General features: G+C 35.4%; 1 long non-coding RNA gene across 1 annotated transcript in view; it reads left to right on the forward strand.

The window, feature by feature from the left end:
- LOC309966681 overlaps positions 1-12,820 on the forward strand; it is an 80,574-nt gene that overhangs the window by 46,847 nt on the left and 20,907 nt on the right. The window lies entirely within an intron of this gene.

Here is a 12,820-nt window from a genome sequence, read left to right on the forward strand (position 1 = left end):
CAATATTAATTGGAGACTCCTTACCCCATTTTCAATAATAGGTAGAAATAATGGACAGAAATGTACAATTACCAAAACTGACTCAATAAGAAAGAAAGAGAAATCTGGAAAGACCAATATCAAGTAAACAGATTGAATGAGTAATCAAAACTTTGCAACAAAGAAAAGCCCAGGACTAGCTGGCTTCACTGGTGACTTCTACCAAACATTTAAAGAATTAACACCAATCCTTCTCAAACTCTTCCAAAAAATAGAATAGAAAGGAACAACTCCTAACTTGTTCTATAAGGCCAACATTATTCTAAAACCAAAGTCAGACAAAAATATTACAAAAAAAGAAAGTACAAAATACCAATGATCCTTATGAATGTAGATGCCAAAATCAAATATAGTTTCCAAACTACTATACTAACTAACAAACTGACTCCAACAGCATATTGAAAGGATTATACACCATGACCAAGAGGTATTCCAGGAATGCAAAGATATTTCAATATAAGGAATTAATCAGTGTAATATATACTACATTAATACAACAAACAGGAAAAACTAGATGATCATCTCAATTGATGCAGAAAAAGTATTTGACACAATTCAACACCTTTTCATGATTAAAAAAAAACAAACAGTGGGCTTCCCTGGTGGTGCAGTGGTTGAGTCTGCCTGCCGATGTAGGGGACACGGGTTCGTGCCCCGGTCCAGGAAGATCCCACATGCCACAGAGCGGCTAGGCCCGTGAGCCATGGCCACTGAGCCTGCGCGTCCAGAGCCTGTGCTCCGCAACGGGAGAGGCCACAACAGTGAGAGGCCCACGTACCGCAAAAAAAAAAAAAAAAAAAACAGAACTAGGAATAAAAGGGAAATTCCTCACTGTGACAAAGGGCACTTATGAAAAACCCATAGCTGACATCATACTTTACGGTGAAACACTGAAAGTTTTCTCCCAAGATCAAGAACAAGACAAGGATGCCTGCTTTCACCATTGCTATTCAACATTGTACTGAAAGTTCTAGCGAGAAAAATTGGGGAAGAAAAGAAATAAAAGTCATCCAAATTGGAAAAGAAGAAGTGAAACTATATTTACAATGACATGACCTTATAAAGAAAATCCCAAAGAATTCACACACACAAAATACTAGAGCTAATTAAAGAATTCAATAAAATTGCAGCCTAAAAGATCAACACAAAAATCAGTTGTATTTCTATAAACTATGAATGAAAAATCTGAAAAGGAAATTAAGAAAAGAAGTCCATTTACAATGGCATCAAAGAGAATAAATTCCTAGGAATAAATTTAACCAAGGGGGTGAAAGTCTTGTACACTGAAAACTACAACATTGCTGAAGGAAATTGAAAACACAAATAAATGGAAAGACATCCCTTATTCATGTATTGAAAGACTTAATATTGGTAAGATGGCAATAATACCCAAAGCCACCTACAAAGTCAATGCAAACCTTATTAAAATTCCAATGATCTTTTTTATTTTTTTTGCAGAAATGGAACAGCCTATCCTCAAATTTATATGTAATTTCAAGGAGCCCTTAATAACCAACACAATATTGAAAAAGAAGGGATTATATTTCACAATTTCAAAACGTGCTACAAAGCTGCAATAATCAAGACAGTGTGGTACTGGCATAAATATGGACATATAGACCAGTGGAATAGAACTGAGAATCCAGAAAACAACCCAAATATAAGTGATAAAACAACCTAATATATAAGGGGTATATAAGTGGTAAAACTGTAAAACTCTTAAGAGAAAACTCAGGTAAATCTTCATTCCAAACATTGAATTTGCCAATGGATTCATTTACAAATGACACCAAGAGCATAAGCAACAGAATTTAAAAATAGATAAATTGGATCTTATCAAAATTAAAAACTTTTAGCATCCAAGAACAACATTTAGAAAGTGAAAAGACAACCTACAGAATGGGAGAAAATACTAAAAGTCATATATCTGATAAGGGTCCAGTATCCAGAGTATATAAAGAACTCTTATACCTCAAAAACAAAAAGATAAGCAACCCAATTTAAGATATGCAAATGATTTGAAATGACATTTCTTCAGAAAAAATATACAAATGGTCAACAAGCACATGAAAAGATGTTTAGCATCATTAGTCATTAGGGAAATACAAATCAAAATCACAATGAAATACCTCTTCAGACTCACTAGGATGGCAATAATTTTTAAAAAGGAGAATAAGTGTAGGCAAGGAGGTGGAAAAAATTGGAACCCTTGTACATTGTTCATGGGAATGTTGCAATCACTGTGGAAAGCAGCTTTGTGGTTCTTGAAAAAGTTAAATGTAGAATTGATATATAATTTCACAATTTCTTTCCTAGGTATATATCCCCCAAAATTGAAAACAGGTACTCAATACTTGTATGTGAATGTTCATAGCAGCACTATTCGCAATAGCCAAAAAGAGAAACAACCCAAGTATCCAGCAATTGATGAATGGTTAAACAAATTGTGGTGTATATGTGCAATAGAATATTATTCAGCCATAAAAAGGAATGAAGTATAGATATATTCTTCAGTGTGGACAAGCCTTGAAAACATTAAGCTAAGTGAAAGAAGCCAGACACAAAAGTTATATATTATATGATTCCATTTATATTAAATATCCGGAATAGGTAAATCCATAGAGACATAAAGCAGATTGACGTTTGCTAGGGGCTGGGGCAGGGGAAAAATTATTGACTATTTAATGGGTATGGAGTTTTTTGGGGGGTGATAAAAATGTATTCACATAGATAGAGGTAGTGGTTGCACAACATTGTGCCCATACTAAATGACATTGAATTGTACATTTTTAAATGGTTAATTTTTAAATCTGAATTTCACCTCAATTTTAAAAACCAAGTGAATAATTTTATTGATTAGAGGTAAGAATATCGACTAGGAGCCTGCAAAAATAATAAATTCAGGTAGCTGGAATGACTTCTTTTAAAAAATGTATAGTAATGATTTTCATATTTGTTGCCTATTCTTTTTATTTTTGGCTGCGTTGGGTGTTCGTTACTGCTCGCGGGCTTTCTCTAGTTGCGGTGAGCAGGGGCTGCTCTTCGCTGCCGTGTGAGGCCAATTCTAATCTGCTGTTAGGTTGCTGTAATCTGTTATTAGATACCTAGAAATAATGCTTGCCTTGAACTGAGGGAGAATGAATGAATAGGAGATAGAATCAGACGATTGGAGCTACCTATCTTTTCTAAAACCAGACAAGAACCCCAAGCTTTTCCCAGGACTCTTCTATGAGCAAAAACCAACAATATGTACTAAAACAAGCATATCTGGTCCCATTTTGACAATATACACACAGTGTCTTCTTTCAACTCCAAAGATTTAAAACCACCTCAAATGGTTATGATTTTCATTGCTTGTAGTTCATTCTCTAATCTACTAGTTAAATCCCTCTTCCTAAATACATAAGCATATCAGAAAACTTAATTTTTATGTGAGAAGTTGCCTTGATGCAATGGTAATGTCCAAGTTCACTTTACTATCCAATTACCCCAAAGAGGCTCATAGGCTTAATTAAGATGATTGAATCATTCAGTTTACTAAATCAATTTAAAATACACAAAAAGAGGAAAAAGAATTGGTAAGTTAACACATTAGGTATAACTGCAAGCAGAGCAGAAGGATCACACTACCTATATCATTGCTAAAGAAATGTTTATATGGCTTGCCTCTCCCTCTGCTGCATTAGCATTCCTTGTTGATCTTGGAATTATGAGGACCAGAATTAAGGTTAAGCAAGTGGGCTAAGCAGATGGAAAGTGCCCAGAGTTAACCATATACACAGTTGATCTAGCAGAGAGACACAGGAACAAGTATTGGCCACCGCTGTAGTTCACCAATTAGCCCGATGAGCAGCTACACATTTTATTTGTACTTCTTGGGTTGCCCGGTGGGGCTAGAATGATTGTCAACAGTGGGTGAGCGATATAGGGTCTCATGAATAACTGAGGGATTAATATGTCTCAAGTATTAGTGTATCACAAATGTTAGGTGCCCTTGGTCCTTCAGTTCCTATTTAGTTTATCTGTGGTCTAACATGCCTCACAGGTTAATAACTTGCTTATCTATGTTAACACATTTAAGGACTTCTGCCCATGTCATAGAAGACATTTGATTACTTATTATCTATATTGAACACATTTTATGAGTCTCACCTACATCTTAAAACTACCTTTTATTATCTATGCTTAACACAGCTTTTACGTTTTATACATCCCATTTGTTTTCCTTGTGTCACATAGCACAATTAAATATTTTCAGTTAAAATAAAAAAAAAAGAAATATTTTCAGTTAATGTATGAAACATATTATGTTAATTAATGGGAAATGACATTTTAATACCATGAGCAGTGTTCAAAGTATTACATTATACCTATTATATACATAATAAAACTTACTCCAGGCTTTTAGCTACTGGGTACAAATATCAGATTAAACAGTGATAATCCACAGTTCACTGGCTAATGCCCTTACCTTTCTAACACAGGACCTGGTACTATCCAAATTCTCTGGCAGGTAATCTGGGGAGTCTTCAGAGTGTCCCTGATGCACTCACCATCAGCCTGCTTCATATTTGCACTGTACTCTACCTGTATTTCAGGAGTGGAATACACATACCTTCTAGAAGATATATGAGCCAACAGAAGCTTATTTCCTATTGTCATTTAGAGTTTATTTTGAATTTTCTTCCTCCATCTCAGTGAGGTTCTTAGATATGAGTTCAATGTGGGAGCTATATCTCAATGATTCTAAGTGATTTGAAAATTGTAGTGTTTCTGAGTCTGCCCTACTGGATCAAGCTCACTATTCTTGAAGAGTCCTTTAAGAATCATTTTTTAAGGCACTACGGTCCTGTTGCAATAGGTTTCTTGTGGTCCTACCCCACATACTCATCAGGAGCAACCACGCATATGTGTCAGTCTCTGACTCAAGCTGGGATGCCCCACACCCACACATATATCACATATTTATTATTCCAAATCTTTTTGACAAGCTTGAATAACAGGTACCATCACAGTTGAAGAACATGAGATCCCATGAGGTGAAGAAACTTGCCCGAGTATGACAGTCCCTGCCTCAGCCTGTCATGCTCAGTCGCTCTTAGGCCTTGTCATGTTGGAGCTGTCTGTACATATACTTATATTGTCTCATGAGGACTAAGGATAAGAGATGCCTTGTCATTATTAACATTGAAGCTCGATGGCAGTTGTGGGGAAATAAATTATTTCTGGGCCCTGATTGTTAACTCCAGATGATGGGGCTTCTACCGAGTTATAATTATGCCTTTCTTATTTCCTTATGCTGATGGTACCAGTACAGGTTGTCATTAAGTTAGTGAGTGAAAACTGGACAGGTGATCAATCCATTATTGGTCTCATGGATTCTCATCCATATCTTCTATGAACCTTGGTATAAGGAAATGGAAATTATTGCAAGGTCTTATAAATATTGCAATTTCTATCCTGTAGTTCCAGATTATACTCTGGTGACTGGAATGTTGTACTCACAGACCGTGTCTCCGACTAACAGAAATCTTAGGGTTATGGAAGGAACTCTAAACAGCAGCCCCTTCACAAAGATCTATCCAGTTGGGTCTGGTATTTTGGAGGCTGAAAAGTTATCTGCTTTCTTTAAGGAAAAGTTTGGACCAAGAGGCAATATTTAAGCAGACCCCTGGAACTCAAAGTCAATGGCATATTTCAAAATAATCAAATTTAATATGGTTTGAGGTTTTGCAATAAAATCTCATATGATCCTAAGCAAGAATGAAACTCCCTTCCCAGAGTCCAGGAAAAAACTTAAACTGGCGATACTAAAAAATAGGTTAAACCAAACCAAAGGAAGCAGACAGTAGAATGGGAGGCTCTGCCAACACAGGGTGGACTGGAACAGATAGTCACATACATTATCATTTTCCAAAACATCCTCTCTCCTGGAAGCCAGTGTTACCACTTGGCCTGCCAAAGGCCATGTGACCAGCCATTAATAACAAACTCAGATCAACCATATACTATGAAGCTCTTAACCCTTTAATCTCACAGCAGTACTGTTTTGAAGATGAAGTGGCATATTTCTGTGTTGAAGGAACTTGAAGATTTGAGGTAGCCCATAAGGAGTTGCCTAAAGGGACATTTTTCTTTCAGAAGTTATGTAGTGTGTTCCTCTGCTGAGGATGGCCAAAGATGACAGTTAAAATTGTGCCTAACATTTTAAGCCAATCACAACAATTTATGGGAAATTATTTTGTGTTTGCCCCTGGCAACCACCATTCAACTTTATGATTTTGAATACTGTAGGTATCTCATGTAAGTGAAATCAGACAGTATTTGTCTTTTTGTGACTGGTTTATTACACTTGGCATAATGTCCTCAAGGTTCATCTATGTTGTAGTATGTGTCAGAATTTCCTTCCTTTTTAAAGATGAATAGTATTCCATTATGAACATATATGATATTTTGCTTTTACATTCATCCCTGTACAGATACTTGTTTTAGCTATCATGAATAATGGTGGTGTGCACCTGGGTGTTTGGATATCTCTTCAAGACCACACTTTCAGTTCTTTTGGGTATGTGCCCAGAAGTGGAATTGTTGGATCATATAGTAATTCTAAGTTTAATTTTTTAAAGAAACAAAGCTTCTGTACCATTTTACATTCCCACCAACAGTGTACAAGTGTTCCAGTTTCTGCACATTCTTGCCAACCTCAGTTGTTTTCTGTTTTCTATTAGTAGCCATCTTAATGGGAGGGAGATGGTATTACATTGTGGTTACAATTTACATTTCCCTAGTTATCAACGATATTGAGCATCTTTTCACATACTTGAAAATAGACTTGGTCATGGTGTACAATCCTTTTAATATGCTGCTGAGTTAAGTTTGCTAGTATTTTGCTGAAGATTTTTTTGTTTGTTTCCAATAAAATTTTATTTTTATGTTGACCAGGAAGGGACTTATTTGCATAGTATTAACTGTTCAGACCAGTTATAATATGGTTGATTTTTGTCTCTATATCAAGTAGAAATAGTTTACAAAACACAAAACAAATGAACAAATATAATGAAAAAGAGACTCAGAGAGACAGAGAACAAACTAGTGGTTTCCAGAGAGGAGGGGAGTGGAAGGATGTGTGAGATAGGTGAATGGGATTAAGAACTACAAACTACCAGTTATAAAATAAATAAATCACAGGATCGTAATGTACAGCACAGTGAATATAGTCAATAATTTTGTTGAGGATTTTGACATCAATATTCACAAGGTGTATTGTTATATAGTTTTCTTGTAGCATCTCTTACTGGCTTAGATATCAGGGTAATGCTGGCTTCATAGAATGAATTAAGAAGTGTTCCAACCTCTTCAATTCTTGGAAAAGTAAAAGAAGGATTGGCATTAGTTCTTTAAATGGTAGAATTCACCAGTGAAGCTATCAGTTCCAGGGCTTTTCTTCATTGGAAGGTTTTTGATTACTGATTCAATCTTCTCACTAGTTTTAGGTCTATTCAGATTTTCTACCATAGTGATTCAGTCTTGATAGGATTTCTGTTTCTTAGAAAATGTTCATTTCACCTAGGTTATATAATTTGTTGCTGTTCAATTTCTTAAAATACCTTTTATTTCTGTAGAATCAGTAATAATGTCCCACTTTCATTTCTGATTTTAGTACCTTGAATTTTTTCTCTTTTTTTTTTCCCTTGGTCAATCTAACTAAAGGTTGTCAATTTTGTTTATCCTTCTGAAGATTGTTGATTTGGTTTCATTGATTTTCTCAATTGTTTTCCTATTTTCTGTTTTATTTATCTCTGCTCTGATTTTTATTATTCACTTCCTTCTGCTAGACTTGGGCTTGGTTTGTCCTTTTCTTCTAGTGCCTTAGGTTGTATATTTAGGTTGTTGAATTAAGATCTTTCTTTTTTAAAAATATAAACATTTATAGCTGTAAATTTCCCCCTTAGCACTGCTTTCACTGCATTCCATAAGTTTTGGTATGTTGTGCTTTCATTTTTATTCATATCTTAGTATTTTCAAATTTCCCTTGTGATTTCTTTTATTCATTGGTTGTTTAATATCCACAAATTTGTGAAATTTCCAGTTTTCCTTCTGTTTTTGATTCCTAACTTCAGCCCATTGTAGTTGGAGAAGATATTTTGTATGACATGTATCTTTCAAAACCTACTGAGATTTAATTTGTCCCCTAATATATGGTATATCCTGGAAAATGTCCCATGTAGACTTCACAAGTATGTGCATGCTGTTGGTTTTGGTAGAGAGTTCAGTGTATGTTTGTTAGATCTAATTGGTATTGTGTTATTCAAATCATCTATTTTCTTACTTATTTCTGTCTGGTTGTTCTGTCCATTATTGAGAGTGGGGTATTGAAGTCTTCAATTATTTTCGTGGAAATACCTATTTCTCCCTTCAATTCCTTCAATTTTTATTTTATACATTTTGATAGTCTGTTATTGGGTGCATAAATATTTATAATTGTGATATCTTCTTTCTGTATTGAAGTCTTTAAAATATATAAAGTCCTTCTTTGTCTCTTAGAAACTTTTTTTATTTAAAGCCTATTTTGTCTGGTACTAGTATAGCCACTCCTGCTATCTTTTGGTTACTATTTGCAGGAATATCTTTTTTGTCCTTTCACTTTCATCCCATTTGTGTCCTTGGGTCTGAAGTGTCTCTTGTAAATAGCATATAGGTAGAACTTTAAAAAGAATCCATTCTTCTAACTTCTCTTTTCATGGGAGAGTTTAATCCATTTACATTTAAAGTAATTACTGATAAGGAGGGGTTCACTTCTGTAATTTTACTATTTGTTTTCTATATGCCTTAAATATTCTTTGTTCCTCTCTTACTGCATTATTGTCTATTTCATATTTAGTTGATTTTTGGTAGGAAATATTTTAATTTTCTTCTCAATTTCTTTTGTGTATATTCTGTAACTATTTTCTTTATGGGCATTTCATTTAACATCCTACAGAGTTATAACATTCTAATTTGAATTTATTAACTGCAATAACTTACAAAAACTCTGCTCATTTATAGCATGGTCCCCATCCCTTTTAGTTACTGAGGTCACAGAATTACATCACTGTACATTTTTGTCTGAAAACATAACCCAATAATTGTTTTCTTAATGCATTAGTTTTTTAATTATGTAGAAACAAAATGTGGAGTTACAAACCAAAGTTACAATAATACTAGCTGGTAGACTAATACATCTTTTAAATGTATTAGTCTCTTAAATCATTTACAAAACAAAAGGTAGAGTGACAAAGTGTTGTTACAATAATACTAGCTGGGGCTTCCCTGGTGGTGCAGTGGTTGAGGGTCCGCCTGCCGATGCAGGGGACACTGGTTCGTGCCCCGGTCCGGGAGGATCCCACATGCCGCGGAGCGGTTGGGCCCGTGGGCCATGGCCGCCAAGCCTGCGCGTCCGGAGCCTGTGCTCTGCAACGGGAGAGGCCACAACAGTAAGAGGCCCGCGTACTGCAAAAAAAAAAAAAAAAAAAAGATGTTAAATAATACTAGCTGTTATAATTGCCCAGGCATTTACTTTACTGATGTCTTTATCTTACATATGGCTTTGAGATACTGTCTTTTCATTTGAGTGGTAACAAACTTCCTTAGCTGTGTTTATCTAGAAATGTCTTTATTTTTCCCTCACCTTTGAAGGAAAGCAGGATATAGGATTCTTAGTTGATAGTTTTTTTTTTCTTTTAGCAAGAGAATAACACTCTTTTAAGAGAGAAAGCATTCAATAGAACCATACTTGGACATGGCATACGTGTTGTTAACTACCAGACATAAAATTTAAAATAACAGTGTTAATGTGTTAAATCTCTAGTGGAAGAGGTGGAATATGCATGATTAGATGAGTGATTTCAGCAAATATATGAAAACTATAAAAAAGAATCACATGGAAATGCTAGAAATGAGTACACAGTAAGAGAAATGAAGAATGTCTTCAAGAACCTCATCAACAGCCAAGGAAAAAAACATAAAGAGACAAACAAGAGTGAAAAGATAAGAGCAGAGGATCTAAGAGGTATGCAAAAAAATCAAGTAATTTAATATATGTGTAATTGGATTTCCAGAAGGAGAAGAGAGAAAATACAGAGCAGAAGAAATATTTGACGAGACAATGGCCAAGAATTTTCCAAAACTAATGACAGATACCAAAACACAGATCCAAGAACCTCAGCTAACCCCAGACAGGATAAATACCCCAAATAAAAAAGAAAACAAAGACACCTAGACATATGCAAATTGCCAAAACTTAAAGACAAAGGAATCTTGATGTTTTCATGAGAAGACTGACTTCTGCCTTCCAAATTTTATACAAGTGCATCTGATTAGCCAAACCTAAATCACATCCAGGATTCTAGAGTTAGCAAGGGAGTCTGAAAAATGTGCTTTTTAACCTTCCAGACTCTGCAGAACCAGAACACACACTAGAAGTATAATGGCATGGATTTTGAGTACCAAATCTGTAAGTCCTCCATGGAATATATATGTAAATAAAGTTTTGCTTTACCACGTGGTTTATTTTTTAATGTACATTATAAATATTTTAAAATACATAAACAAATATATAATAATTATATATGGAATTACAATTTGAAAATTACAGATACACTATATATACATTTACTAATTTTAGTAGTTATTCAATGATTTGTTTCTAGAAAGTTTACAGCTATTTCTACTGCCATCATCAATATCTGAGAGTATATATTTCCCCACATCTATGGTAACAGTTGGAGATAAGGGTTTTTTTTTTTTTGCTGTACGCGGGCCTCTCACTGTTGTGGCCTCTCCCATTGCGGAGCACAGGCTCTGGACGCACAGGCTCAGTGACCATGGCTCACGGGCCTAGCTGCTCCGTGGCACGTGGGATCTTCCCAGACAGGGGCACGAACCTGTGTCCCCTGCATCGGCAGGCGGACTCTCAATCACTGTGCCACCAGGGAAGCCCCTGGAGATAAGGGTTTTAATTTTTCCCAGTATGTTTAGAGAAAAGTGATTTATCATTACTTTAATATGCATTTTCATATTACTGTTAAATTTATTATTTTCACGTTTCTTGGTAATCTGTACTTTAAATTACCTATTTATATATTTTTTCTTTTTGAGATATTTATCTTTTCTTCATTAGAGCTCATTTTTTAAATATTGTAGCTATTAATCGTTAAAATGTCATTACATGACTTTTTTATCTTATCTTTGGTTTTATTGCCATAAAATTTTAGTATCAAAAGCTCAAATGTATCTATACATTCTTAACAGCTTCTGGGTTTCCAATATTGGTTAAGATCTCCCCTGCCTTAGATTGTACACATAGTCTCTTAGATTGTATTTTAAAACAATTTTTATTATAATTATTATTACTACATCTAGAAGGTTTCTTTTAATGGTTAAGAGTGGGATCCAATTTTATTATCTTCTATTTTGATAGCTAGTAGCAATAGCACCATGTATTAAGTTACTTGCCTTTTTGCGTTTTGTAAAACCACAACTTTAGCCAAGTATTAAAATTATCATGTATACTAGAATCTATTTCTGAATTCTATGACCTGTAATAAGTCAGTCCATAGCTATACCAATATCATATTTGTTTTCCCAGTCTCTTTGTGCTGAGTTCTGATAGCCTGAGAAACAAGTCTTCCCCTTTGTTATTCTTTGTTTTTATAATTGTCATGGCTATACTATATGAACTTTTTTCCACATAAAACTTAAGGTAACTTAATCCAATTCCAACAAGAAACTATTAGAATTGTAATGAAATTTTAAGTACATTTTATATTGCTTGGAGAGTTTAACATTTCTGTGATGGCAATTCTACCAATCCAAGAATATATCCACATGCTCAAATCTTTTTTTAAAATTAACTAATTAATTTATTAATTTATTTATTTTTGGCTGCATTGGGTCTCCGTTGCTGCACGTGGGCTTTCTTTAGTTGTGTTGAGCAGGGGGCTACTCTTTGTTGCGGTATGTGGGCTTCTCGCTGCAGTAGCTTCTTTTGTTGCGGAGCACGGGCTCTAGGTGCACAGGCTTCAGTAGTTGTGGCACGCAGGCTCACTAGTTGTGGCTTGTGGGCTGTAGAGCGCAGGCTCAGTAGTTGTGGCACATGGGCTTGGTTGCTCCGTGACACATGGGATCTTCCCGGACCAGGGCTTGAACCCATGTCCTCTGCATTGGCAGGCAGATTCTTAACCACTGTGCCACCTGGGAAGCTCAAAAATCTTTTTAAAAAATGTTTATTTATTTGGCTGCACTGGGTCCTTAGTTGCGACACGCAGGATCTTCGTTGTGGCGTGCTGGATCTTTAGTTGTGGTGTGCAGGATCTTTAGTTGTGGCATGCGGGATCTTTGGTTGCAGCATGTGGGATCCTTTTTTTTTTAGTGGTAGCGTGCAGGCTGTTAGTTGCAGCCTGTGGGATCTAGTTCCTTGACCAGGGATCGAACTCCGGGCCCCCTGCATTGGGAGTGCAGAGTCTTAACCGCTGGACCACCAGGGAAGTTCCGTATGCTCAAATCTTGACATGTCTTTTACTAAGATACTACGGTTTTCTGCATATAGACCTTGTGACTTTTTATTATATTTATTTTTAATATTTTTATAGATTATTTCTGCTACAAATGGAATATTTCTCCCTGGTTTCAGTTTTAGGTGCTAATTGCTAAAATAGAGTAAACCTAACGATACTTATATACTTAGCTTCCTTTTAGCTACTTTGTTAAATACTCTTACAGATTTTTTTTCCCTCTTGTAACT

The sequence above is a fragment of the Leucopleurus acutus genome (genome assembly GCF_964270905.1).
Source record: "Leucopleurus acutus genome assembly, chromosome: 9".
Lineage (NCBI taxonomy): Eukaryota > Metazoa > Chordata > Mammalia > Artiodactyla > Delphinidae > Leucopleurus > Leucopleurus acutus.